This window comes from Theropithecus gelada, chromosome 8 (assembly GCF_003255815.1).
Source record: "Theropithecus gelada isolate Dixy chromosome 8, Tgel_1.0, whole genome shotgun sequence".
Taxonomy (NCBI): domain Eukaryota; kingdom Metazoa; phylum Chordata; class Mammalia; order Primates; family Cercopithecidae; genus Theropithecus; species Theropithecus gelada.
Window position 1 is genome coordinate 71,729,986 of NC_037676.1, and position 27,775 is coordinate 71,757,760.

At 40.9% G+C, this 27,775-nt stretch overlaps 1 protein-coding gene across 7 annotated transcripts in view; it reads left to right on the plus strand.

Annotated features, from left to right (window-relative positions):
- SULF1 (sulfatase 1) overlaps positions 1–27,775 on the plus strand; it is a 195,007-nt gene that overhangs the window by 22,529 nt on the left and 144,703 nt on the right. For 2 of the 7 annotated variants that reach the window (XR_003120772.1, XM_025393778.1), the window contains exons 1-3: positions 3,764–4,096; positions 8,001–8,162; positions 12,854–12,948. The gene's annotated coding sequence lies outside the window, so the exon portion shown is untranslated. Of the gene's footprint in view, positions 1–3,644; positions 4,097–8,000; positions 8,163–12,853; positions 12,949–27,775 lie in introns of those variants that run through there. The other 5 variants (XR_003120771.1, XM_025393776.1, XM_025393779.1 and 2 more) reach the window with 4 other exon arrangements.

Consider the following 27,775-nt stretch of genomic DNA (forward strand, 5'->3'; position numbering starts at 1 on the left):
GGAAGGAGGATAACACGTACTATGCAGGGCACACAGGGGTTGCACTGGGAACAGAGTGGACAAGCAGAGGCTGCGGGAGGCAGTAGTAATAAGAAAATGCGTTGCCCTCAGGCTCCCCGGGGAAGATGTAATTGGCTTGTTTGAATAATTGTGTGGGCTGGTAAGGAAGTAAAACCCATTAGGTTGAAGACCTGGTGGAGTGAGGCTGGCCCAGCTGACAGAGGAATAAGCCAGGTGGGCATCCTTTCCTGCTGGAGGGGACATATCTAGTGAAAATAGAGGAGCTCACAGTTAGGCCTTGGGGAGTCCTGGTAAGGCTCAAAGGTAATAAATACCAAGGTAACACGTGAGATTTCAGGCCTTACAAGCTGATCCATACAAACTATGCCAACTTATATGAGACTCATGTTCCCGTGACCATGCCTGATCTCTCTAAGGTCTTTCCCACACCTATTTTGTCTCACAGGAAAAGAGCCACTTTCGACTAGGTTGATAAAATGGGAGTTTAAGCAGTTTTTCTAGTAGGAGGACTCTCAGGCCAAGACCATGTAATTAGCTAAATGACTCATGCAGAAGTATCCTACACTCCTGGCTTTGGTTTGAATGAAAAGAGTAGGAGAGTCCTAAATCATCCAGACAAATTACAACTTTAACTCTTTATTTAATTGTAGTTTGTCACAAGGTAAATGTTGACAAACTTTAGACTTATAGCCAAAGGGCTAAAAAAAAAAATAAGTTTAGCTTGCCATTGTGGCTGTATTCCCGCCTTCCGTTTTTCAAGAATACTGTCGGGACACAGAGTCAGGTCAGGGAAATGTAGATTCTCTCATTTCCCCTGGGATTTAACAAATGTCCTTTATCTAAAAGACAAAACTTGAAATGTTCAGGCTCTGTCTGAAACTACTGGCCCCTTGCGACCTTTAGATAAAGGACATCTGAAGTTAATGCTGGGCCTATCGCCCTTAGTTATACCATGTTGGACAAGGCATTTTATCTTCTGGACCCCAAGTTTCATCCTTTTCTTTTCTTTTCTTCTCTTCTTTCTTTCTTTCTTTTTTTTTTTTTTTTTTTTAGACAGGGTCTCACTGTGTTGCCCAGGCTGGAATGCAGTGGCACAATCTGGGCTCACTGCAACCTCTGCCTCCTGGGCTCAAGTGATCCTCCCACCTCAGCCTCCCAAGTAGCTGGGACTACAGGTATGTGCCACCACACCTGGCTAATTTTTTTTTTTTTTTGCAGAGACAGGGTTACACCATGTTGCCCAGGCTGGTCTCGAACTTCTGGGCTCAAGCGATCCACCCACCTTGGCCTCCAAAGCGCTGGGATTATAAACATGAGCCACCATACGTGGCTATACTCTTTAATGAGGAAGTTAAACAAGAGTTTTAAAATATTTTTTTAGCAGCAAAACCATTGTCTCAAACAAAGTCTAAAGTCACTCTATAAAACAGATGGAAATAATGTTTATCCATTTGAATCCAACGAGTAAAGTCCAAGCCAGATTGCCTGGCCTCCCACACATTCGCCCGCTTCCCACACACTGCCAAGGTTCCTGAAGTATCCCTTGAAAGCCTAAAACTTCTTGGAACCCAGTTTGAAAACCGCCAGATGAGATAATATCTCAGGTTTCTTTCAGCTTTCAGTAGAATAGAAAAATCATTAACTACGGAGTCAGATAGACCTAGATTCAAATCCCAGTTCTGTCACTTTCTAAGCTGTATGACCAGACTCCATTTACCCATCTGTAAAGTGAAAATAAAAATAGTTCTGCTAGGTTGAGAAGACATGTAAAGCATCTAGCCCGGTTCCTGAAACCCCGGAGGGATTCATAAATACTAACTATAGTAAAGGTTATGGTCCTCACCTGAGCATAACAAAATGACAGATGATCCTACACTTGAACTACAAATTTGCAGTAAGATCTCTGTCATTCCTGAAGCCGAATCCTCAGGAATTTGAGGCCAAAATTCTTTAAAACCTGAATTGGTTTTCATTGTTCCAAATTAGTGGAGGGGGGGAAATTCTTCTAATTCACTGAACAATTCACTGAACAATCTGTATGCGTGGAGAGCGTGTATTGCATAGACACACCCCAAGTCTCTGAAATGACACCACGGTCAATCCAACTGGCACAGATGGAATTTGAAGCACGTTGCCTTTACCAAAAAATAACAGGAGAAATGTCATTAAGGACACTTTAATACAAAGCCACAAGAAATTCAGTATCTGACAGCTCGTGTTCTAAATTTCACCCCATATCATAAAACAATTCACCCGAGAGCAGCTGTTCATTTGCTAAGCTGCTGTTGTGATAGCACATATTCTTTCAATAGTGGAGGAGTTCCTCCATAAAATCTATCCCAGAAGCCAGTGATGTATGAAAAATCTCACCTTTGGGTAATTTTCCTGGCATTCTGTAAAGGAAGTTCCACTTACAGGTCCCCTAATGTGCAGTAGCAAAGAATCAACAGATGCCAACATTCCTGTTTGCCTCACGAACTTACATCCTAAAGTAAGCTGACTTGAGTGAAGTTTAGAGGCTCCCCTACAAGTTTTAGAAAAGCTTTCTTTTTTAACTTATGCAAGTTTACAAACCCTCATGAACCTATTGCATATATCCAACAACCATCCATATTTTAGTACCGTGTGGTGGCTCTCACCTATGCCCATATAGCTGACGACAATGCAGGTAAGATCTGGTCAGCTGTCAGTTTCATTCAGTGAATACTCACTAAGCACCTGCTTTATGTAGGGCCCTGTCCTGGGCCACCAAGGAGAACAACGCAGGGTTCCAAACCTGTGGAGACAGACAACGCATGAGGAATGACAACAGAGAAACAGAGTCACAGGGAGAAAAGAGGGGAAATCAGGGAAGGCTTTTGTAGGGGAGGCGGGATTTGAACTGAGCCTTGAAGGAAATGGGTGTGAGGATTGGGGTATGAGTAAAGATGGGAAATGGAGAATTGAAAGGCCATCTTTAGAGGATGATTCACATTCTAATGTGCTGGGGGGTGAGGCGGGAGGGCGGGATGGGAAGTGGGAAATTAGTGTGGAGACAGAAATTGTGGGCTTTGAGTGCCAAGATGAGGATTTCTTTGCGTGTTGGGAAGCAGTGGCAGGCGCAGGGCAGGATAATAATAATTTTAAAGAAAATATGAGTAGCAAGTCGGGGGAGAGGGGAGGGAAGCTTGGTGCTCAGAATAATCAGAACTTTCTCAGAGGACCCAGGCTCAGTGGAAAGAGCGCTCTGGTTCCGTTTATTGCTCCCACAGAGAGGAGAGGAGAGACCCAGAGAGGTTTAAAATTAGAGGGATCGACAGGGCACAGGGAACTCCTGGCCAACCATCCTTAGGAAAACAAGAGACCAGGAATAAAGAGAACCAGCCGAAGCACCTGGTCTGAGTCTAAGAAACATCAGTGTTTACTAAGCACTTGGTCTCTGGAACGCCTGGCTTTCCAAATACCACATCTTCCCATCCACTCTATCCTGCCACAGGCAGCTACTGTGCCGGGCGGGTGCTCAGGGAGCCGGAACCGCACGCCTGGAAACCCTGAGCCTCTGCCCGCCGCCCTCTAAGCCGGCCGGCTGCAGCGCAGTTTGTTTGCCGAGGTTTGCATGCACATATTGAGTTGCCCTTTTTTTTTTCCCGCAGTTCTTTCAGCCGTGTCCCGAAATTCACCCCTAGTGTAACTTCTGCCTCTGCTCCTCCTCTTCTTGGAACTGCCTTTTGTTTGTCTGGCAGCGTTGGTTCTATGGGGGTGTGTGATGATAATAATACGCGGGCTTATATAACCGTCTTCATCTTGCGAGCACTTCGCAGACCGTCGCTAATGAATCTTGGGGCCGGTGTCGGGCCGGGGCGGCTTGATCGGCAACTAGGAAACCCCAGGCGCAGGGGCCAGGAGCAAGGGCAGTGAGGATCAGAGGCCAGGCCTTCCCGGCTGCCGGCGCTCCTCAGAGGTCAGGGCAGATAAGGAACATGACTCTCCCCCTCCGGAGAAGGAAGGAAGTCCCGCTGCCACCTTATCTCTGCTCCTCTGCCTCCTCCCTGTTCCCAGAGCTTTTTCTCTAGAGAAGATTTTGAAGGCGGCTTTTGTAAGTATCGTGCTCTGCTTTTACTTTGAAAAGAAAGAAGACAAACTTTCCTTCCTGTCCCTGTCCATTTCATATTATTTATTCATTATTCATCATATTATTATTCATTAGATTCTCAGATGATGGAAAGTATGTTTCTGGCCAAAGTCCTCCACCCAAATTTGGTCCCTTGTAATGATAATAGGAGGGGAAAGAGTTTTCTGTTGATAATTGATTCACTTAACAAAATAGCACCCAGGCGAGGTGCTGAAATTGGTCACTTTGACAGCATTCTGGTGATGTCTGGCTGTTGATACACGCCACACACACACAACACTACACACACACACACACACACACACACACACAGACACCTTTCTGCCCTTAAGAGGAGCCCTAGTTAGTCACCTGGCTTGTTAGACAAGGAGAAACGATGCCACTTCGATCTTCAGTTTCTCTGCCTTGGGTAGTCACAATTTCAATCAGTTGTAATTGTTGAAAGTTTCTTTTCACACTATGAAATAAATCCCATCTTTCAGTGCAGGCTTGAAACTTGCACTGACTTGGGTAAACTGTACAAAACACTGTAGCTATAGTGAACATGTGAATTTTTATTAAATTTTTCACTGCATAACTGAAGGTTCTAATATTAAAGAAACATGGACACTAACTTTTTAAGCACAGGCAAAACTCAAAGCCCTGTTATCAAACTATGTTTCTGTAAAGAGTGCTGAATTAACAGAGTACTCTTCTCAGAGATTATGCTCACTGCTTTGAGAAACTGCTTTTTAACAAGAGGTGAACTTAAAACTCTAGAATAACATGAAGAAAGACACAACTTCTGAATACTTAGCAACTATGACTTGCTATTTGAACAAGCCAAAAAACAAAGGGTCTATTTTGGACAATTGTACAATTTGCATTTATAAAACCATGATTATAATTTGGTATGCTATGAGATACTGAGATTTCTTGTTTTAATAAGATTTCAGGTAAGAAAACTAAGAACTATAAATTGGTAATAATGTAGAAAAGCAAGTCCTCTCACTTTTAATGCTGTAAGTGCTGTGATTCGTTCATAAGGCTTTATCATCTTTGCCTCTAGATGAATGGATGTGAAAACCATGGATAATATGTGTGTAGATGTTAGTGTGTATATGTGTCTTTAATTATCTTAAATTCTTACATTTATTGTATCTATCTAGTGCTCAGTATGTTACATGATAGTATAACATCCAAAATGGATCAAGTGGAGAAACTTATTTCACATTAACTTTCAGATTGCAATATTTATTCATTATTTATTAACACACATGAGAAATATTATAAAATTATGTCTTTGTTTCACATTCTCTTTAAATGATATTTTCACTTAGAATTCTCTGTGGCTCCCATGAAATTCTAAGGTATAATTGAAGTCAAAAATAAGACTAGATTCTAGTTGCTTTTACCCCTAAATTTAAAAGTGATATTTCAACACCAAATTCTATACGTTGCCTAATTTGATTACAAAGATGAACCACATAATCTCAGCATTAGCCTCAAAGTCATACTCAATCATAATAGAAAGAACACAAGCTTTGATGCGATCTGGATTTGAGGCTTAGTTTGGTCATTACCTAGTTACATGACCAGCAGCAAGATCTTTAAGATTTTCAGCCTCAGGTTTCACATCTATAAAATAAGATCAATATTACTTACCCCAAGGAGAGGAGTTGAAAGGCCTAAAAGGAAATAATATATGTAAAATGTCTAGCACCCAGTCTGAAAGTAGTGGCATTTTAGTCCATTTTAGAGCTTTTTCATTTACTCTATTTTTTTGTCTTTCATTCAATTCATTCATTTATTGAGCATCTACTATGTACTGCGTGCTGAGCAAAGCACCAGTGGTACAAAGATGAATAAGATTCATATCCTACCTTGGAAGAGTTGGTAGTCTAAGGAGACAGACTTAAACAACAGATGATTTTCAAAACAAGATAATAGCAAAAATACAAATGTGTTCAAGATTAAGACTCAGTACTGAAGCCAGAATGGTTCCCTCTGCCTAGTAAAAGTCTGAAGCCAGAATGGTTCCCTCTGCCTAGTAAAAGTCTGAAGCCAGAATGGTTCCCTCTGCCTAGTAAAAGTCAAAGGAACTTTTCAGAGGTGTTACATGATAATCAGGAGGTGTGGAAGGACATTCTAGAAGAGCAGAGCACTGGAGAGCAAGAAGTAGAAGAAAGCCTGGGAACAGGAACTGGGTCAGATGGTGCTGGAGTGTTTAATTTGGGAGGCTGGAGGTCCAGTAGGGGCCCAGTCATCAGCATTTGCTGCTTCATGCTGAGGAGTTTGGACCCATTAAGTTTAGCAAAAAAAAAAAAAAAATCATCCATGGACCAGCCTCTGATCTGCATACCCTTCATTTTTCTAGGTCACATTAAGATAAGAGCTTATTTGTGCCCAAATGTAAATCCACTACATCACTAAACCATTGTTTGGTTCAAGGGACTATTTTGATTATTTGTTTGTTGCAAACCCATCTCAGTGATGGAAGCATTGTAGCTGAGCTCTTATCTCACCCAGGCTCAGCACTTTCAGGATTACTTTTTAATTAGTGGGGACACATCAGAGGACTTTGTGTGAGGCTGAGAAGACCAGCAGTAAACAAGTCTTGTGATTTGAGTTTTGGAAAGATTTGATGTAGATCATCTAGTATCCCATATGAGCGTGTGCTGGGCAAAGACCTGGGGCTAGCAACACTCTCGGAGGCCAATTCAGAGACTATTGCAGGTCAGGAGCAGTGTCTCAGGCCGGTAATCCCAGCACTTTGAGAGACTGAGGCAGGCGGATCACTTGAGCTAAGGAGGACGAGACCAGCCTGGCCAACATAGTGAAATTCCATCTCTACAAAAAATGCAAAAAATTAATTGAACATGGTGACACACACCTGTAGTCCTAGCTACTCCGGGGACTGAGGCAAGAGGATCGCTTGAGCCTGGGAGGTGGGGGCTAGAGTGAGCTGTGTTTGTGCCACTGCACCCCAGCCTGGGTGACAAAGTGAGATCCTGTCTCAAAGAAAAAAAAAAGAGACTATTGTAGTGTTCCAGTGAGAACTGCTGGGAGCACTGGGCAGTGTAGGTGGACAATAGGGCACAGATTCCAGAGATATTTAGAAGGTAGAACATTCTTGACTGGATGAAGAGAATGGAGGAAAAGGAAACTTTCGTAATACTAGTTTTGGGCTTGGGCAACTGGGTAGTTGTAATAGAATACCATAAAACAAGAGGAGGTACTGGTTTATAGAAGAAAATTGAGTTAGTTGGAGTAATATCAGGTTGAGATATCACTAAGAGGTTAGACTGCAACACTGAGTAAAAATAAAAAGCATTTTTTTAATATAAAATTATTGTCTGGATGTGGTGGCATGTGCCTGTAGTCCCAGCTACTCAGGAGGTTGAAGCAGGAGGATCTCATGAGCTCAGAGGTTCAAGGCTATGGTGCACTATAATCAAGCCTGTGAATAGCCAGTGCACTCCAGCCTGGGCAACATAGTGAGACCGTGGTTCTTTAAAAAAAAAAAAAAAATGCTAGATTTTTGTCTTTGAAATTTTGAGGAGATACATAAAGACTGAGCTCTCCCTATTATGTTCTAATCCCCCCCAAGAAATAGTCACTATCTGGACTCAATGAAATCAGAGCTTTAATCTTGTGTCCCTGCTGCCAAATGAATTTTTTTCTCATTAACTTTTAAATAGGAAGCCCATGTCTAGGGCAGTCTTGCCAGTAGCTATGTGTACCCTCAAAGAGAGTAATTTTTACTTCTTCAGAGACTTCAGAAATGAGCAGAGACTAAAGATTTATGAGCCAGTAGAATACTTATTCATAAAAAGCACATATGCATAAAGAAGTAATACTCATCAAAAACAAGCCCTTTCCTTAACAGGGGTTTTTCACTTCTGTTGAACGAGGAACTCACTCAGAGACTAACGCAAAGGAAGTAATTTCTTACCTGGCCATTATTTAGCCTACAATAATTTCATCCTTCTTCAGCATGACCAGTAAGTTCTTCCCATACTCTTGAACAGAGCATAATTGGAATAGAGAGGTGAGTAACATTTGCAAATTTTTTAAAGATGACAACTGGAAGAATTTTAACATGTTGAATGAATAGAAATCAATCTGATTAGCAGGCAGGAAGCTGTGACTTTTTAAATCTTGAGGTCTGATTACTTGATAACCTTGGTTTTCTTATAGCCTTTCACCCTTTCTATGCTCAGCACTTAATCTTCTAGGCAAAGCCTCTATCGGATTTCCTGGATTTCAGAGCTCTTACCCTACCTGAGCACTTCAGAGCGAATGCCATTTCTTATAAAAGGGGCTTAGCCCCAGACTTTGTGGCTAGTCTTGCAAAGTGGTATAATATTTCTTTCTGGTAGGTGAACTGTATCAACACATTCAAAAACAGATTTAAAAAGCCATTTCCACCTCTAAATATAAAAAGCCTTACCACTTATTAGAAAGATAGCATTTGACAACAATCTGAATTTCTTCTGCTTCTGATGGCTCACTTAATTCACCGAACTTTGGAAATCATCTTTGACTTCTGAAATGGTGAAAAACATTTCTATTTTTGCTAAAATGCTTTTGCCATAAAAAAAATGAAGTGTCCCAAAAAGGAACTGTTAACATCTCAGCTATGCAAAATAATCACCAAATACATACTTTTGAATAAGATGACTTTGCATCATGGGAAAGTTTATTATTTAAGGAAGGAGCAAGATATATTTGGGGAAATTCCCATTAGCACAATTGAAGTATGAAGAATATACTGAGCTTCCATATATGGTGCTGGTCATTCCACATTTAGGTTACTCAAGCTATTTAAACTTGGCTTCATAAGCAAGTGCTACACCCTCACCATCTTTTTAGGTTTGCTGACATAATGATTTACTCCCAGTTGGGTGCTGCCCGAGCCACTGTGCTTTGCCTTTGCAGCGTTTGAAGAGTGGATAGGTCGCAGCTGTGCAGTTCCCCAGACACTTGAGTCCAAACTGTTGCTGGATTTTGCTTCTTTCTGTGCTCCATGGAAAGCTGGAAGCTCCTCAACTTTCTCTTGGGTTTGGCTTCCTGTTCACATGTTTTCTGGCCCCATGTCAATTGTGTACGAAGTAATAGTCCCACATGCGTGCACCGTCCACAATGGCAAGATTTGTGTGGTTCAGCACAAGTTTTCTAATGAGCACACTTTGGACCTTCCAATAACCCTTTAAGAAAAGCAGTTTGGAACCAGTTATTACTTTCCAAGGTGACGCGAGCAAAGAAAGAATGTTCTTTTTTTTTGAGATAGAGTCTTGCTCTGTCACCCAGGCTGGAGTGCCGTGGCACAATCTCGGCTCACTGCAAGCTCCACCTCCTGGATTCAAGCAATTCTCCTGCCTCAGCCTCCTGAGTAGCTGGGATTACAGGTGCATGCCACCACGCCTGGCTAATTTTTGTATTTTTAGTAGAGACGGGGTTTCACCATGTTGGTCAAGCTGGTTTCAAACTCCTGACCTCGTGATCCACCCGCCTCAGCCTCCCAAAGTGCTGGGATAACAGGCGTAAGCCACTGCGCCCAGCCCAGAAAGTTCTTAAGCAACAAGGCTAAAGCCACTTTTAAGAGACAATTAAAGGACAATTGCATAGGAAAAATGAACATTTACCTTACACATCTGTCTAAATGTGTGTATGTGTAAAGTATATAAAAATGCCTCCAATTCACAGTTTAAAAATATCAGTTACTGTTTCAGCATTTTGCTAGTGATGAATGGCGCTAGTGTTTCCACTAAGGACTGTTATTTTAATGACATTTCTCTGCAGTAAAATTTGATGAGTTTACAAAGTTTCAGAGCCAGGAAATGCAGCTTGGTTTCTGAACAACTGAGACAACCAAGAGAGTTAAGTTCAATCATCTAGTTGCTTTATAGCATGAATTCCTAAGTGCTAACTGCAGTAACACACTGACACAGAGAGTGAAGCCAAACCAAACTCTTAAAGTACAGCTGTTAAACTATCAAGCTTAACTTCCTGACATATTCTCAACAGGTGAAATTCTGGCACACACCCACACTTATCTGAAGATGGTAATGTCAAATGAATCGCCATACGTGCCAACATTTTATAGAATTTTAGAGTAAGAAGAGATATTGGAGGTCTTCCAGTTTTACCTTATCCTTTCACTATAGGAACAGAAAAACTGAGACTCATGAGTGCTCGCTCTCTCTCTCTCTACACACACACACACACACACACACACACACATCTGAGTTGTGCTGAGTCATTACTTACAGAAAACATCCTAAGTCTGACTTAAGCAACAGAAAGGGACGCAGTGACCCACAGCTAGGCCACTGGTTTCCTGGTCCTTTCAAGTTTGTGTGGCCAGCTTCAGCCCTGTAGGCTGACAATTTGTTATTGCTTGAGAAAACATTCGAGTCTTGGAGTCTATATTTTTAACCAAAACTTGAATAAACCCTAAAACAAACCAAGGATCCATCGGTGACTCAGATCCTGACTGTCCTTTACAGTGAGGCTTGGCCACCTTCCAATAGTTATTGGGGCCACACTGTGATCCCATAAGATGGAGACGAAGCCCAAGACACAACCCTCGCTCTGAGGAATCCTGAAACCCGACCGGAGAGATGAGACCATCATGTATGCAGGTCACAGAGATGGTAGTGTGTGATCACAGTTCACTGCAGACTCAAACGCCTGGGCTCAGGCAATCCTACCGCCTCAGCCTCCCAAGTAGCTGGAACTACAGGTGCGCACCACCTTGACCAGCTATTTTTTAAATTTTTTGGTTGAGATGGGGGTCCCACTGTGTTGCCCAGGCTGTTCTTGAATTCCTGGCCTCAAGCGATCCTCCCACCTCAGCCTCCCGAAGTGCTAGGATTACAGGCACAAGTCACCACACCTGACCTACACATTATCATTTTAATGATGAGAAATCAAAGTCTACATTTATAAAATTTAAGAAAACTCTGGTCTCATTTCATGAAAATGTCTTTTGATTGCAAATATGCAAGGAAGGTTGTATCTTTATTACTGGTCTAAAAAAATCAATCCAAGTAATAATGATTGCCGATCTTTATTGAACCCATATTTTGTTCTAGGTAGTCTTCTAAGTTTTTCACATGAACGTTTTCACGTCATCCTCACATCATCCCTATGGGGTAGATAACATTTTAAATTCCCATTTATCAGAGGAGAATACTGAGGCATAGAGAAATTAAATAATGTGCTCAAGGCCACATAGCCAGTGAATGCCGTAGCCTGGTATTCCGGCATCTCATTCCAGACTCAGCTGCCTGGTAGCATATTCAAAACAGTCTCAGAAAAGGTATTCTTTTGACATCAGACTGTGCCAGCCTAACCACAGCCAGATACTTTTGACATCACATTTAGATGTAAACTTTCACTGTAGGAGATCATGAGTTGCACATACGATTATAAGCACAAACATGTATGTGTCCTCTCAGAACATATTTTACAAGTGGGCATCTGCATGATGCTTCTAATAATTTGTGATATCAGCACCATGGAGACAAGATGGAAAAGTTCTCCTGGAACTCCCCAACCCCCAGGAGGAGAAGCACAGTGAAGGGAGTGATCTAGAGGCCTAATGGGTGAGGTGGGCCACATTGCCGAGGGTGGCATAAAACTAGCAGTGGCGGAGTTTCACTCCAGTGGAAAGAGGGGTGATGAGAGTGGAAAGAGGGGTGATGAGAGTGGTGTGGGAGGAAAGTGAATCCTGCAGCACCAGGCCATCTCCAAGGAGGTGCTGCTGCAGCAATTTTGTGGTAAGAATGGTCCATCGAGAGCAAAGCAAAGGACTTGGGGCTTAACCTGACTCGCCAAGGCCAGCTCAGGATAAAAAGAGATTCCAGGCCAATGGAGGGAAAAAATCTGCACCCATTACCTCTGAGATCCCCCCATGTGTATACCAAGGTACAATTGTATTCACCAGTGGAAAAGTATGAAAACTCTAAATGAAATGCTTTATTAAACATTAATATTTACATGGGCATGAGAAATATTTTTAAATGTAAAGGAAATTCTAAGTTGTTAAATAAGATGTCTCATTTCCCTATTCTATCTTATATTATGTTCTCTTTTATATCATATACACATTTACATACAGTGTGTATGTGTCAGAATGTTCATGGCAGCAAGATTGCTTCATCTGATACTTAAAACATTAAATGAGGGTTTCCTCTTATTCAAAGTGTTCAAATTTATTTTAATCACTTAGATTTTTCAGCTGTCAAAAATGTGGAATATAAACAAATTTGACCACTTGGAAATGCTTACTTTGCTGCTCATCAAATAATAGCTTGCTGCAACTTTATAAGATTCTATGATTCAGCATTTTTTCCTTTAAAATAGGTCTCCCAACCTGAAATTAGACAGCACTCAACCTTTAAACTTGGAACACTTTGTAAACTTTTAAAAGGAAACTCTTCTTTAATGGTTCTATGAAATCCAGTCAAAGAATGATATGAAATGAATCTAATGGAAAGTCTTTTCTTTGTTGGAGAAGCGGTCAAAATAGAAACTTCTACAAAAGGACCGAATCACCCACAATGCTTCAAAGACTCTTGCGAGTGATTGTAAGAAAATCAGTCTGGATGAAATTTGGAGAATATTATTCCTAATGATCACCCCCTTCGAGGCCGTGAAAGGGCAACTTCTGAAAGATGAGAGGAATTGCTGATAAAACGTAACTCACGGCACTTTTGCTCTTCTCCATCGTAGGTGCTGACGGCCACCCACCATCATCTAAAGAAGATAAACTTGGCAAATGACATGCGGGTTCTTCAAGGCAGAATAATTGCAGAAAATCTTCAAAGGTACTCATCAAATTTTTATCTCTAGCTTAAACCAAGGGCCACCTGGGCACTCTATGTCACTTGAAGAGGGGAACATTTCACGGATGGGGAATTGTTAAGAACTGGCAGAAACTGAAGAGTCAATGGTCCTCTACCTTCCCATCACATTCTCATTCTTGTTGGCTGAGGGAACTAAAAGGGGCCTTCCACGTGGCAGAGCCATGTCATGAAATCAGTCCTAAGAAATGTCAGAAGAACCATCTGTAAAATGGGAATCTAAACAATCATATGACTATTGACATATTATTAGCTGCTCAGGAAGGAAGCTCGGGGGAATTAGGGGGCAGTATGGTAGGCCCATCATCCACAACGTACTCCACAATGTCAGGAGTGAAAACTGTACCTGATTTATTCACAGCTTGTCTTCACAGTTTCTTTCCTTGGCCAGATAAACATTGGTGCCAAGAGCTTTCATGGAGCCAGGGAGCATTGTGGCAACCCATCTCAGCAATTTCACCTTGGTGGCAAAAACATGTTTAGGGGTTGGGTTCGTATGAGGGTACAACCCCATAAGCCTTTTTCAAATGTCAACTTTGAGAGTTGCTCCCCTTTGCCCCAACCAAACTAATGCAAGTAAAACATTTAGTTCCTCTTGATTTCATTAGTCACTCTTCAGAATCATTGCTATTTGCTTGATTTTTTTTTTTTTTTTTTTTTTTTTTTTTTTTTTTTTTTTTTTTTTTTTTTTTTTTTTTTTGAGAGGAAGTCTCCCTCTGTTACCCAGACTGAAGTGTCGTGGCATGATCTCGGCTCACTGAAACCTCCACTTCCTGGGTTCAAGCGATTCTCCTGCCTCAGCCTCCCAAGTAGCTGGGATTACAGGCACCTGCCACTGCACCCAGCTATTTTTTGTATTTTAGCAAAGATGGGGTTTCACCATGTTGGCCAGGCTGGTCTTGAACTCCTAACCTAAAGTGATCTGCCTACCTCAGCCTCCTAAAGTGCTGGGATTACAGGCATGAGCCACCATGACCAGCCTGCTTGATTTTTATTCTAAGCCTTCTGTTGGCCCAAATTGGCTTGGAATAAGTCCTGTAATCACCAAAACGTTCATGAACCTCACCCAAAAAGCAATGTCTTCAAGTCTGGCCTGAATTTCAGGTTTGCCTTGGAGGGTTGTTTTATCCAGCTTCTCTTTCTAATACTTATGGAATTAAACATTTTTGTCTTCATTCTACAAGTTATATGTGAAGAAAGTGAATGAATGGTTCAAAGTGTATGGGAGATAGGTTAGTTCTTTGACATAAAGTTATAAGCATTAGCAGTTTTTCTAGAATTCTTGGAGCTTTGTCTGAAGATGGCATGGGGTATTAACCCCAATGGCTGATTACAACACTGTATCAGATGCTTGTCATAAACGAGCTGAATCCACAGTAAGAGAAGATAAGTTGAAATCCAGGTCTCCTTACTTCAAAGCTCTAACATGAGAAGAAAATATTCTAAAACAGAAACCTCAAAAGATAAATGTTTAATAATTCAATGAACGAGTTCATTGAATAAGTAATAAGTTCAACGAATAAAACTGGAACTTCTCAGGAGTTATTTATCTTCTTGAATCAGCTTGTGAACATTTTCTTTGTGAAACTCTAGCCTGATGCATCAACTTTTATGTTGGAAAAACCGAGGTTGGCCTTCGGTGCCATGCCATTCAAAATTAACTGTAGAAGAGACTGGAAAACCCGTGATACTACAAGAGCACCCTTCCTTTCCGAAGAGGTCCCTGAGGACCTGATTTCTCAAAGTATCTTTCTTAGTTTCTCTTGTGCCATGAAGAGGCCATTCCCCCCCACCCCCACCCCCAAAACGGAATCTTCCTCTGTCTCCAGGCTGGAATGCAGTGGCAAGATCTTGGCTCACTGCAACCTCCAACTCCCAGATTCAAGCGATTCTCCTGTCTCAGCCTCCCGAGTAACTGGAACTACAGGCATGTGCCACCACGCCTGGCTAATTTTTGTAATTTTAGTAGAGACGGGATTTCACCATGATGGCCAGGATGGTCTTGATCTCTTGACCTCGTGATCTGCCCGCCTTGGCCTCCCAAAGTGCGGGATTACAGGCATGAGCCACCGCACCCATGAAAAGGCCACTTTTCTACAATGCCATGTTGTTTATTAACTAGCTGGTAATCTTTCATGTTGCACTTTTCTCCCCGTAATGTGTGATTTCACCGCTGTTATGTGTTTTTCACTTCTCAGCACATCTTTATTATGGGAAAACACAAATAAGTGTCTAGACTGGGCACGGTGGCTCATGCCTATAGGCCCAGCACTTTGGGAGGCCGAGATGGGTGGATCACCTGAGGTCAGGAGTTCAAGACCAGCCTGGCCAACATGGTGAAACCCCATCTCTACTAAAAATACAAAAAATTAGCCAGGCGTGGTGGGGCGCACCTCTAATCCCAGTTTAGGAAGAGGCTAAGGCAGGGGAATTGTTTGAACCTGGGAGGTGGAGGTTGCAGTGAGCTGAGATCATGCCATTGCACTCCAGCCTGGGCCACAGAGCAAGACTCCATCTCTAAATAAATAAATAAATAAATAAAATAAGTGTCTAATGTTGGATCATTTAGATTCACTTGCTCAAATTTAACATGCACAACACTTTTCTTGAAAATCTGTGGATTCTGTATGAGACCTGGTTTCAATCTCCTTTTTTTTTTATCTTGGGGCTGGAAAATTCAAATTTAATGTTTGGCTTCAGAGATCTCTGCCCCTTCTCATCCAACTCGAGGATTTGAGCTGAATTAGATAAGCAGCCGAGTCACTTCCCATCACTACCTCTGTATTTGTATATCCACAATCCTCCTTCTAGTCAATTTTATGGAAAGAAATGGATTTTTTTTGTGTATGTGTTTGGACAGTCACGTTTATAAAATAGGGACCACTGTACTGGACCTTACAGTTTCAGAATGCCACCCTGCGCATTTTTGATTGCCTCTCTCCTCATGTCATTTGGGTATAAAGTTCTTTCATTTAATATTCAGAACTGCTTACCTGTAGCTCATTGAACTTGGCATAACCTCTAAAATACATAACCCAAGAGAAAGTACAAGGAGATATTATAAGCAAATCTCAGAAGCTGCCCAAGCATTTCCTATCTTTCAGATTGCCAGATTATCTCTTGTTCCAAGGAGAGATAGGTTGTATTCACATATGAGAAGACACCAAAAGGACAATTAAATCTCACAGCTTGGGGGAGATTTTGAGGGTTCTTATCAAAAATGCTCACACCTGTGAAACAGATTGCTTTTGTGTCTGTGTGTGAAGCCTGGTTTTCAGCTTAAAATACACCTGCCAAAATATGAACAGCCTTTATTGTACCTTCTGGACAATAATATTGCACTGTTGGATGAGGTTTGGTGCACACAGATGGGATAACTTAGAACAGCAACTATGTTGTTTGTGAGAAAATTAAGACTATTCCCAGCCTTGTTAATGCCTATTTGGGATGGAAAATTTTATAATAAGGATGCCTTAGCAGTGCCTGGCACTTTATTTTTAATATTATTTTAATTTTTAAGTTAAATTTAGTATATTAATTTAAATCTCGGTGGTTTTTTAAATGGCCCATAGACTATAACAGTAAACTAAACCTTTTCAAGGAATCAATATCGGATGTGGACCCTAAATTTATGCTTGTCTTGCTTTAAGTGCATGTTGGATACCAAGACAATGATAATTTGTCTTGCTGCAGAATACAGAGACCTATATTTGGGGGTCCTAAAAAGTAGACTCTTTTCCTTTGCGATCACCCTTAGATATTTTGAAACATTTCTCATTGAAGAGGACAATTTATTACACAGAATATCAACTCATTTAAAATTAGGTATTTGTTGTAAAAACTATATGACAGTTGCTTTAAGAGTTTTTTTTTTAAATCACACAACCCAAACCAACTGGTCTTTTCTTTTTTTTTTTTTTTTTTTTTTTGAGATGGAGTCTCGCTGTGCTCCCAGGCTGGAGTGCAGTGGCGTGATCTCGGCTCACTGCAAGCTCCGCCTCCCGGGTTCGCGCCATTCTCCCACCTCAGCCTCCCAAGTAGCTGAGACTACAGGCGCCCGCCACCACGCCCGGCTAGTTTTTTTTTTGTATTTTTAGTGGAGACGGGGTTTCACCATGTTAGCCAGGATAGTCTCGATCTCCTGACCTCGTGATCCACCCGCCTCGGTCTCCCAAAGTGCTGGGATTACAGGCTTGAGCCACCGCGCCCGGCCCCAACTGGTCTTTTCTGTGTAAATATATACTAACTGGAATCATAGAAAATTGCTTCTATTTAACTATTGTTGACCTACAAAAGCAGTAATTTCATAGCCTTCTATCTAATATTTTACAAAATTGGAAGCATGGAGAATGTACAATGTTTATTGTTTTGTTTTCACCTACCTTTGTATCAAAACAGTTCATACAGTTTCTGCATTGTCTTTTTAGTTCTTTTAAATTTGTGTATTGTGTTCCATTACATGGATGTGGGACATATAAGTTGCTCATGCTTTTTCTGTATAAGAGAGATAACACTAAACACACACACACACACACACACACACACACACTCAATCAATACCTTCCTTCGTATAACCACTCTGTTTAGTTGCATTTTAATGATGGTTTTTAAATTGTCTTCTCCTGCACCATCCTTTTATCTCTTTGAGACTAATCACTTTCACATGTGAGACTTCAATACAAATCTAAGTGATAAGCAAATGTTAGTATGTACAAGCACACACATTTGCACCCATATATGTACATAGCTAAATGGATCTGCTTAGACCACAGTCCTCAAAGCCAGTGAGCTTATGTTTAAAGAAAACGCCAAACTCCAATTGGAGGAGAAATATTGTGCCCATCAGGCTGTGCCATCTTTTGCAGGCTCCTCTCTCTTCCTTTCTGACTGAGACCTGTCCCAGCAGATGGCTCTGTCAGTATGCTTTGGCTGCCAATAAAATTGTGCTTTGCCTGATATGGCAAGGAAGCAAACTCCAGAGATGTTGACCGACCCAAGGAAAACCCTTTGCTCTTGCTATAATGATACATTCAGGCAGGAAGTTAAGAGACAAATAGCTCTTCCCCTGGCAAGGAAAGGAGTTTAATTATGATGAGGGTGGGGACTGGGGGACATTCACAAGTGAATATTAAGGAAAAAGAATGGGATGATGTCAATCTTTACTGAGACAGTCACTGAAATGAAATCAGGTCACACAACAATGGTCTTGTTCTATGCTCAAAAGCGCAAGTTGGTATGAGACATTACTTTGCCATGATGCTCTCAGGAAGGGCCTAAAATGAAATTAGGTCACACAACAATGGTCTTGTTCTATACTCAAAAGCACAAGTTGGTATGAGACATTACTTTGCCATGATGCTCTCAGGAAGGGCCTAAGGGGCCCTGCTCACATGAAACTATTTCCCCAAACACCTTGAAGACAGGTCAATAAGTGCAGAATCATTCCATCCAGTGCTGGAATGGCCCACACTGGGCCAACATTTGTTTCAGATCACCATGCCACAGTTTTGGATAGAAAAAGTGTCTGGATTCTTACAACAACATGAATTCAAAGAAGCAGAATGTAACTGTTCAATCTGGTATCAGGCCAGATGTTTTAAATTGGTTCCTTTTTTGTAGGATAATTTTAAATGGCATACTGAAATTAACATGGAATATATTCCTCAGGAGAAGGTTTCAGGAAGTCACTTCCCAAGAAGAAATACTGCCTTGTATCATGGTAGAGAATTTGTAGGGCTGATTAATTCCGCTTACAGAGGAAGCATTTGATCTATGTTGATCTTGAGTCCTCAGTTCCAATGGCAAATATTCAATTTTAGGTTCCTTTTCTCAATGGTGTCCTAATTTGACCGCATTTATCTGCTTAGATTTCACAAGAGTGCTTCATAATTATAACTGAAGATTAGACTTTCTAAGAAGCCATTCCTGGAATAATTAGGTGGTGGGGTCAAATCCTGTTACTAAGATTCTGTCATTATTGCATTAAATAGGGCTTAAAACAAATAAGCCATTGGCTGAGGCTGTTTTTGAGGATATTTTTACTGCAGGAATATTTATAATAGGAGAATTGAAATGCTATGGGCTTTTTACATTGGTATCTGCAGTTTAGAGAATTTGCAAAAAAATATTATTTTGTAGTAAACCACTGGCCTTCAGGTGTATGTACATATTGAGACATGAGGTCCTTCTCTCTCGCAGATTACATGAAAATGTAAAAAAGTGGATTACAGTGGAAATTCATATTTGTTTTATGACTTTACTCTCAAATTATTCAAGAACTTTGTGTCATAATCTGGCGTGTAGGGGAAGTTGAGATGTGTATGGGACAAATCTAGTTGAAAACTGCTTTGGATTGTGGCCATCAGAATGAAAAGAGGCACATTTTGAAGAAGCCCTTTTTTGGCAGATACTAAAGAAAACCTCAGGGATTCCTGCTACCCTTATTTTTAAAAAGAAGGTAATTCAGCTATGGGGTTTTTGAGAGGGGATAATTTTTTTTTTAATTTTTTTTTTTTTTTTTTGATACGGAGTTTTGCTCTTGTTGCCCAGGCTGACGTGCAATGGCACGATCTCAGCTCACCTCAACCTCCACCTCCTGGGTTCAAGCGATTCTCCTTCCTCAGCATCCCAAGTAGCTGGGATTACAGGCATGTGCCACCATGCCCAGCTAATTTTGTATTTTTAGTGGAGACGGAGTTTCTCCATGTTGGTCAGGCTGGTCTCGAACTCGAACTCCCGACCTCAGGTGATCCACCTACGTCAGCCTCCCAAAATGCTGGGATTACAGCCATGAGCCACCAAGCCTGGCCAGGTAATTATTTAAAAATAAAAAGTGACTAAAATATTTCCAAACAAATTGTCAGCACCATCAGAAGTTCTCAAGTTTCCAAGAAAATGCTTAATATTATTTTCTATTTGTTTGTTAGTAGCCTTTAAAGAAATCTAAGTCCATTATCTATAGTTGGTTGACACTAGCACTAAAAATACAGGTGTAATTTTAAGCAAATTCATTATTTACAAAGCAAATAAGAGAGTCCTGGTGTCTGACAATGGGATTCACCATAAAATTAATTTTAAAATTACTGGGTTTTAAATTTTTACCCAAAAATGATTTGATGCATTTCTGCATTAAAAACTGCATTTATTTATTACACGAAGTATGAATACCCCAGGAGATTAAATCCATCCTGCCCTACTCATGGGAGCCTGATCTAGCCTGAGATATAGGCGTGATGATGCCCAGCAGGACACAGTGGCCATAGGAGAAAGGTTAGCAGCCACTCAGAGCGGTCAGCACTGTGCTGGAGGGATTGTAGGTATTGTGAGTAACTCTCTTGATGGTAAGTAGGTATAATATAATGAATCATAGAATTCTTCCCTCCAAAGAACACTTTGCTTAGAGTCAAGATATCGGCTCTGGTTTTAGGCATCTAATTTACTCTATAATTTCCTACAAAATTAGAATGTACTTGTCCCATTTCCCTCACTAGGATGTGGTAAAGACCAAGAACATAAAAGCACTTGTAGGGGGAGTAGACATATGAAGCCACTCAAACACAACCGATTGTTATTGTTGTAATATTTAAAGGATAAGGTATTACATGGTGATCATTAGTTCCCATCATAACTGTGCTATTCCCATCACCTTATTTCTCTCTCATTATCCTTTCAGTTTTACGTCTCTGCCTGCCAGTAAACTAATCCCAATGTGTATTTTTTAATGGTTGGCAAAAATTCAAAAATGTTCTTGAAAAGAAGGAAGGTCATACAATTGCCAGGATTATAACTATGTATTCAGTGCATTAAAAATAAAAAAACAAAATAACAAAATAAAATAGAATGAAAAATCTTTACTAGCTTAAGCATTGAAAATGAAAGTGAAAAATATTAGCACATTCTTTTTATATATACTTATTGTTGGAATTCAGCTAAAGGTTGACTTCAAATCATCTTTAGGATTAGAAAAAATTTCTATGATTAACTCGCTTGGGACAGGTGCTACTGCTTTTAGTATTTGTTGATTGGCTCCCATTGGGCACTAAGGTGATTCAGAAATTATCATCAATTTGGATTCCTCAAACAGAGGCCAGGGACAAAAAGTGACATCCCTCCACTCACTGTCCATACCTGTCACGAGGCTGCCTTTCTCACAGGGAAATACTCAATTTTCGTTTGGCCTTTTCTACCCCCAAGTACTGATTTATAGAGGAATTTCTTTCAAATGTCATATACAGTATCAGCTTAGTAGTCTGTAAGTGCTGAAATGTCCCTTCTGGGTAAAAGGAAAGGAATGTAGTTTACGTTTCTCATTTGGAAGTCCATTTAGGTTAAAGTGCTTTTTGTTTGTGGAAATATTAAGGCAGAGTTTGTATGACATGACTTGTGCATACATGTTTGAACAACTGTTCTAGTGATAGCCAGCCCCTAAATGTGACAGACAATAATTCTGACTATCAAAACATTCATTTTCTTCTCTGTAGCCAGTAATACCATGTATGCACCTAGTTATAACTAGCTGAGCTATTGGCTTTTGTGGATGTCTGAAAACATACGCAGTGATATGTGTCAGGGTAATGCAAGAAAGAGCCTTTCCTACCTTAGGGAGACTTTGGGAGGCATTCAAGAGTTATCACCCACAAAAGTGAACTTGTCTTCTTAAAATGGGAAGCTCTTTCTTGTTGTCCTAATTTAGAGAGACCCATGAGAGAAGTATGGTGTAATGGTTAGGAGCACAGATTTGGGAGCCAGACTGCCAGGGTTTTAATTCCCACTCTGCCATTTGCTAACTGTAACTTAATTTCTTTATGCTTCAGTATCCTTATTGGAAAAATAGGGGTCAGTAATACCATCAACTTCATTATGCTGTTCTGAAGATTAGATGATTTCAAATGTATAAAGGGCCCAGACAATGCCTAAAAATTAGTAAAGTGCTTTATGCATGGTCACTGTTTGTATTTATAGAAATTCAAAAATCCAGTAATTCACAAAGTAGAAAATAATGCCTTTGTGTTGGGTTTTTTGGTGTTTTTTTTTTTGAGACAGTGTCTCACTCTGTCACCCAGGCTGGAATGTAGTGATGTGCTCTTGGCTCACTGCAACCTCCGCCTCCTGTTTTCAAGTGATTCTCCTGCCTCAGCCTCCCAAGTAGCTGGGATTACAGGTGGGCACCACCATGCCTGGCTAATTTTTATATTTTTAGTGGAGATGGGGTTTCGCCATATTGGCCAGGCTGGTCTCAAACTCCTGACCTCAAGTGATCCACCCACCTCAGCCTCCCAAAGTGCTGGGATTACAGACATGAATCACCGTGCCCAGCCTGATAATAATGTTAGTCCATACCATAATCACACACACACACACACACACACACACACACAGCCAATGTATCAGGTACTCTGGAGAAACCTGTCTCAGGGCTCTGCACCCACCCTCTGGAAACTAGTGCTAGACAGGAGCAGGACTATGCATGTGCCTCACACATGATAGTAATAATATCTTAAACTTACATGCTTAAAATGTACATTTGCACACTTGTGACAGTTGTCGAGAGAGCTAAATGAAGCAATGAATGGGAAAGTACTTTGGGAATATATTATCAGCATCTGTACAGATGGAAAACCTTTTTTAAACCAGTTTTTAATTTTCTAATTTTTGATTTCTCTTTGGATTTGTTTACCCTTTGGTTCAGATTTTTTTCTCCCATTCAACCATGGTTTGACAAATACTAATAAATAACAACTAATAATCTTGAAAATCCAATGAAAAGACCCTCCTGATGGAGACTTTTAAGATTCAATGGGTTCAGATTCTGATCCCCAATAGGCTGGGTATTTTTCCTCTGGTCTAGCATCTCCCCTAGTACAGCATCACAGAGCTGCATACTGAGCTCCTCAAAAGAATAAAATAGATCTGCCTCATCAAAACATCTGTGGAGACTTAATTTTTTAGAGCCATTTTTGGTTCACAGTAAGATTGAGAAGAAGGTACAGAGATTTCCCATATACCCCTGTCCTCACACATGCGCGGCCTCTACATTCTCAACATCCGTGGTGCATTTGTTACAATCGAGGAAACTACACCACACATCATTGTCACCCAGAGTCCACAGTTTACATTAGCATTCACTCTTAGTGTTGTTTTTTCTATGGGTTTGGACAAATGCATAATAACATATGTTATCAGAACATTTTTTACTCTTTTGTTGGCAAGTTATATATATTTAATGACTTTTTTACAGCTACAACTATAATTAGCCATGCTATTTACATGATCTAATTTTAAAGCTCCAGGTTAAACACTGTACAGGATAGCACCCTGCCCTTCTATTTTGCCATTATTAGGATTCCCTTGTTGAAAGATGAAAATAAGATTCATAGAGAATGATGAAAAAAAAGCATCATGAAGAGAAGTTTCCTAAGTATTTTGGAGATGTTTCACACAGCACAGAACACTAATTCTGCTTATATTTTATATTTTGGAAAAATACACTTTATATTTAAAATTCAAAATTCAAGTCACGTATCAAATGTTGCCACAGGATCTCAAAGTAACAAACTCAGTGTTCAGTTTCTCTACTTCTCTTTTCTTTGTCTGTAAGTATGTGAGAGTGCCAAGGGCTGGCAAGTCCCTGTTCCACCAAAGGGAGAGTAGAAAAAGTGCCTCATGAGCGAATATTATAGACCCTGTTACCCCACCAACATCTACCAAGTGAAAGTTAAAGGTGATCATCGGCATCGCCTGAAATGAACAACAGTGCAATGGCTTCTCATATGTACAGAATCCAGTTCAAACCTTTTCAAAGCCAGTCAAGGACCATCGGTATGAGGAAAGAAATACAGTATTGTAAAACGACAATGGAGAGACTCCACCACTTACTTGCTTGTGAACCTGGGCAAGCTGCATGTTCTTTTGGGCCCCAGATTGCCTTTCAGTAAAATGTGGATAACAGTATTTACCTCATAATATTGTTGTGAGAGACTCACAGAGAAGGTGTGTGCAGAATGTCAAGCCTAGAACCAGTCAGAGGGCATATAACCGAGAATCATTCACTTTTCCCCTTACCTTGTCTTTGCACGAGTGTTCTTTCATCCTCCACCTCCCGACTCTTAACTTGGCCCTAACATGTCTCATCTTGGCTAGGATCTCCAGGTTCCCTACACAACACTCCAGACTGCTCTTGCTTCCTCAGACATACCCTTCATGGGCAGAGCCCTGCAACTGACATAGGCCAGAATGCCCTTGCGCCACATTTATGAAAAGTTAAAATGTGATAACCTTTGTAAAATATTCCTTGATTCCCTTAATTTATTATTATTAACATCCAGAAATTACTTCTCCTTTTGACCTCTTATGGACTTTATACCTTAATTATGGTTCATATTTGGTGCCATACTGTCATTTACATATCTGGGTTTCACATTAGATTCTGTGTGTTTTGAGACTAGGATATTATCTGTCTGTTTATTACTAGATTTAGCACAGTACTTTGCAGGTAGTTAAAACACAATAAATGTTCATTGTTAATTTAAAAAACAAAGTTATAACTTAAATTTTAAAACACTGAGGTTTGTGAACTGCCAAAAAGAGGCATCCATGCTTTGACTTGGGCCAGTCCCCTTGTGGTAAATTTTAAAAATCACCTACAAAATTTTTCTTCTATTTGCTTACGTGTTTGAGTATCTAAAAGACTCCTGTGGAAATAGACCCAGAAATAAATATTGAGAAGAGCCTCTGGGCTGGCATCTGTTTTAGAGAGTTTAGTGAGAAATGCAGCTACATATAGAGCTGTTATGAAAGGCAAGGACTCCATGGAATAATGAATGAATAATCCCCAAAGCTCTTTGCCATACACCAATGTCTCTTAAAAGTAGCATGTTACAAAGTATCACTGTGAAAGACCATCAACCTTTGGTCATAGGAACACTACATAGACAACTTTAAGCCTCATGGCTAGGAAATAACAAGATACAGGCAACAGAAAAGCCACATCTATGATCAGGTGCCTGAAATGAGGTGATTTAATTTGAACAAAGCCCTTGTGAATCTCAGGGGGTGAAAAGGCCACAGCCACCACATGTTGTTTCATCAGCTAAACTGGACTGTAGTACAGCCTGCCCATGCCCTTGGTGTGGCCAGAGTTTCCAATCAGACTACCATCATTTCAGCCATATTACAGAAAAGATTCCAACAGATGCTAATAGTTGAGAGACAAATAGTAACACACTCTTAATAAGTTTTCTGTGAAAAGGCTCTAAAATGTATTTTTTGTTGTTGTCTAAAAAGATAATGAAAAGGTAACAGTATAAGGGAAAGTTTCAGGAGGCTGGGGCTTTGTCCCAGCTGCATAACTAACTGGTTGTGTGAACTTGGTCAAGTCACTTAATCTTTCTGGGCCTCCATTTCTCGTTTGTAACATGGAGGTGCCACGTTCTGCACTGAGATTGTTGACTGAACTCTAAGATTATGCTTTTACTGTATTCTACCCCAGATTGTATCACCTTGTATTAGTTCATTCTCACATTGCTTTAAAGAACTATCTGAGACTGGGTAATTTATAAAGAAAAGAGGTTTAATTGACCTACAGTTCTGCAGACTGTACAGGAAGCATGGATGGGGGAGACCTCAGGAAACTTACAATCATAGCAGAAGGTGAAGGGGAAGCTGTCATGTCCTATATGGCTGGAACAGGAGGAAGGGAGAGAGAAGGGGGAAGTGCTACACACTTTTACACAACCAGATCTCATGAGAACTCACTCGTGGAACAGCAAGGGGGAAATTCACCCCCATGATTTGATCACCTCCCACTATGTTCCACCTCCAACACTCAGGATCACAATTCAACATGAGATTTGGGTGGGGTTACAGAGTCAAGCCACATCATTCTTCCTCTGGCCACTTCCAAATCTCATGTCTTTCTCACATTTTGAAATATAATCATTCCTTCCCAATAGCCCCCCAGAGTAGGGGAGTGGGGGAAGGCTGTTCCAGCATTAACCAAAAGTCCAAGTCCAAAGTCTCATCTGAGACAAGGCAAGTCCCTTCTGCCTATGATCCTGTAAAATCAAAAACAAGTTATTTACTTCCAAGATACAACCAGAGTACAGGTATTGGGTAAATGCTAATGCTCCAAAAGGGAGAAATCAATCACAACAGAAGGGTTACAAGCCCCATGCAAGTCTGAAACCCAGGAGTGCAGTCATTAAATTTCAAAGTTCCAAAATAATCTCCTTTAATTTTATATCTCATATCCAAGTCACACTGTTGCAAGCAGTGGGCTCCCAAGGCTTTGGGAAGCTCTGCCTCTGTGGTTCTGCAGGGTACAACCTCCTGGGCTGCTTTCACAGGCTAGCATTGAGTGCCTGTGCCTTTTCTAGGTGCAGAGTGTGCATGTTGGTGGATCTACCATTCAGGGGTCTGGAGGACAGCAGTCATCTTCTCACAGTTCCACTAGGCAATGCCCCTGTGGAAACTTTGTTTGGGGACTCCAATCCCACATTTCCCCTCCATACTTCCCTAGTAGAGGCTCTCCACAAGAGCTCCACTCCTGCAGCAAACTTCTGCCTGGACATCCAGGCATTTCCATTCATCCTCTGTAATCTAGGTGGAGGCTCCCATACCTCAACCCTTGTCTTCTGCAAACCTGAAGGCCCAATACCATGTGGAAGCCACAAAGGCTTGGGGCTTGCATCCTCTGAAGCAATGGTCCAAGCTTTACCTTGGCCCCTGTTAGCCATGGCTGGAGTTGGAGCAGCTAGGATGTGGGGTGCCATGTCCCAGGGCTGCACAGAACAACAGGGCCCTGGGCCTGGCCCACAAAACCGTTATTTCCTCCTAGGCTTCCAGGCCTGTGATTGGAGGGGCTGCCACAAAGGTCTCTGAAATGCCCTGGAGGCATTTTCCCCATCATCTTGGCTATTAACTTATTCTGCAGCCTTCAATTCCTCCCCAGAAAATAGGTTTTTCTTCTCTACCACGTGGTCAGACTGCAAATTTTCCAAACTTTTGTGCTCTGCTTCCCTTTTAAATATAAGTTCTAGTTTCGGAGTTTTTTTTTGTTTGTTTATGCAAATGAATGTACACTTTTAGAAGCAGTCAGGCCATATCTTGAACACTTTGCTGCTTAGAAATTTCTTCTGCCAGATATCCTAAATCATCTCTCTCAAATTCAAAGTTGCACAGATCTCTGGAGCGAGGGTGCAATGCCACCAGTCTCTTTCCTAAAGCATAGCAAGAGTGGCCTTTAGTCCAGTTCTGAATAAGTTCCTCATCTCCATTTGAGACCACCTCAGCCTGGACTTAACCATCCATATCACTATCAGCATTTTGGTCACAACCATTCAACAAGTCTCTAGGAAGTTCCAAACTTTCACTAATTTTCCTGTCTTCTTCTGATCCCTCCAACCAATTTTAACCTCTGCTCATTACCCATTTCCAAAGTCATTTCCACATGTTCAGGTATCTTTAAAGCCATGCCCCACTTGTCTGATACCAATTTTCTTTATTAGTTCATTTTCACATTCCTATAAAGAACTACCTGAGACTGAGTAATTTATAAATAAAAGAAATTCAATTGGCTCACAGCTCCACAGGCTGTACAGGAAGCAGGGCTGGGGGAGACCTCAGGAGACTTACAATCATGGCAGAAGGTGAAGGGAAAGCTGGAGTGTCCTACGTTGCTGAAGCAATAGGAAGGGAGAGTAAAGGGAGAAGTGGTACACACTTTTAAAAAAACAGATATTGTGAGAACTTACTCACTATTATGAGAACAGCAGGGGGCAAATCCACCACCATG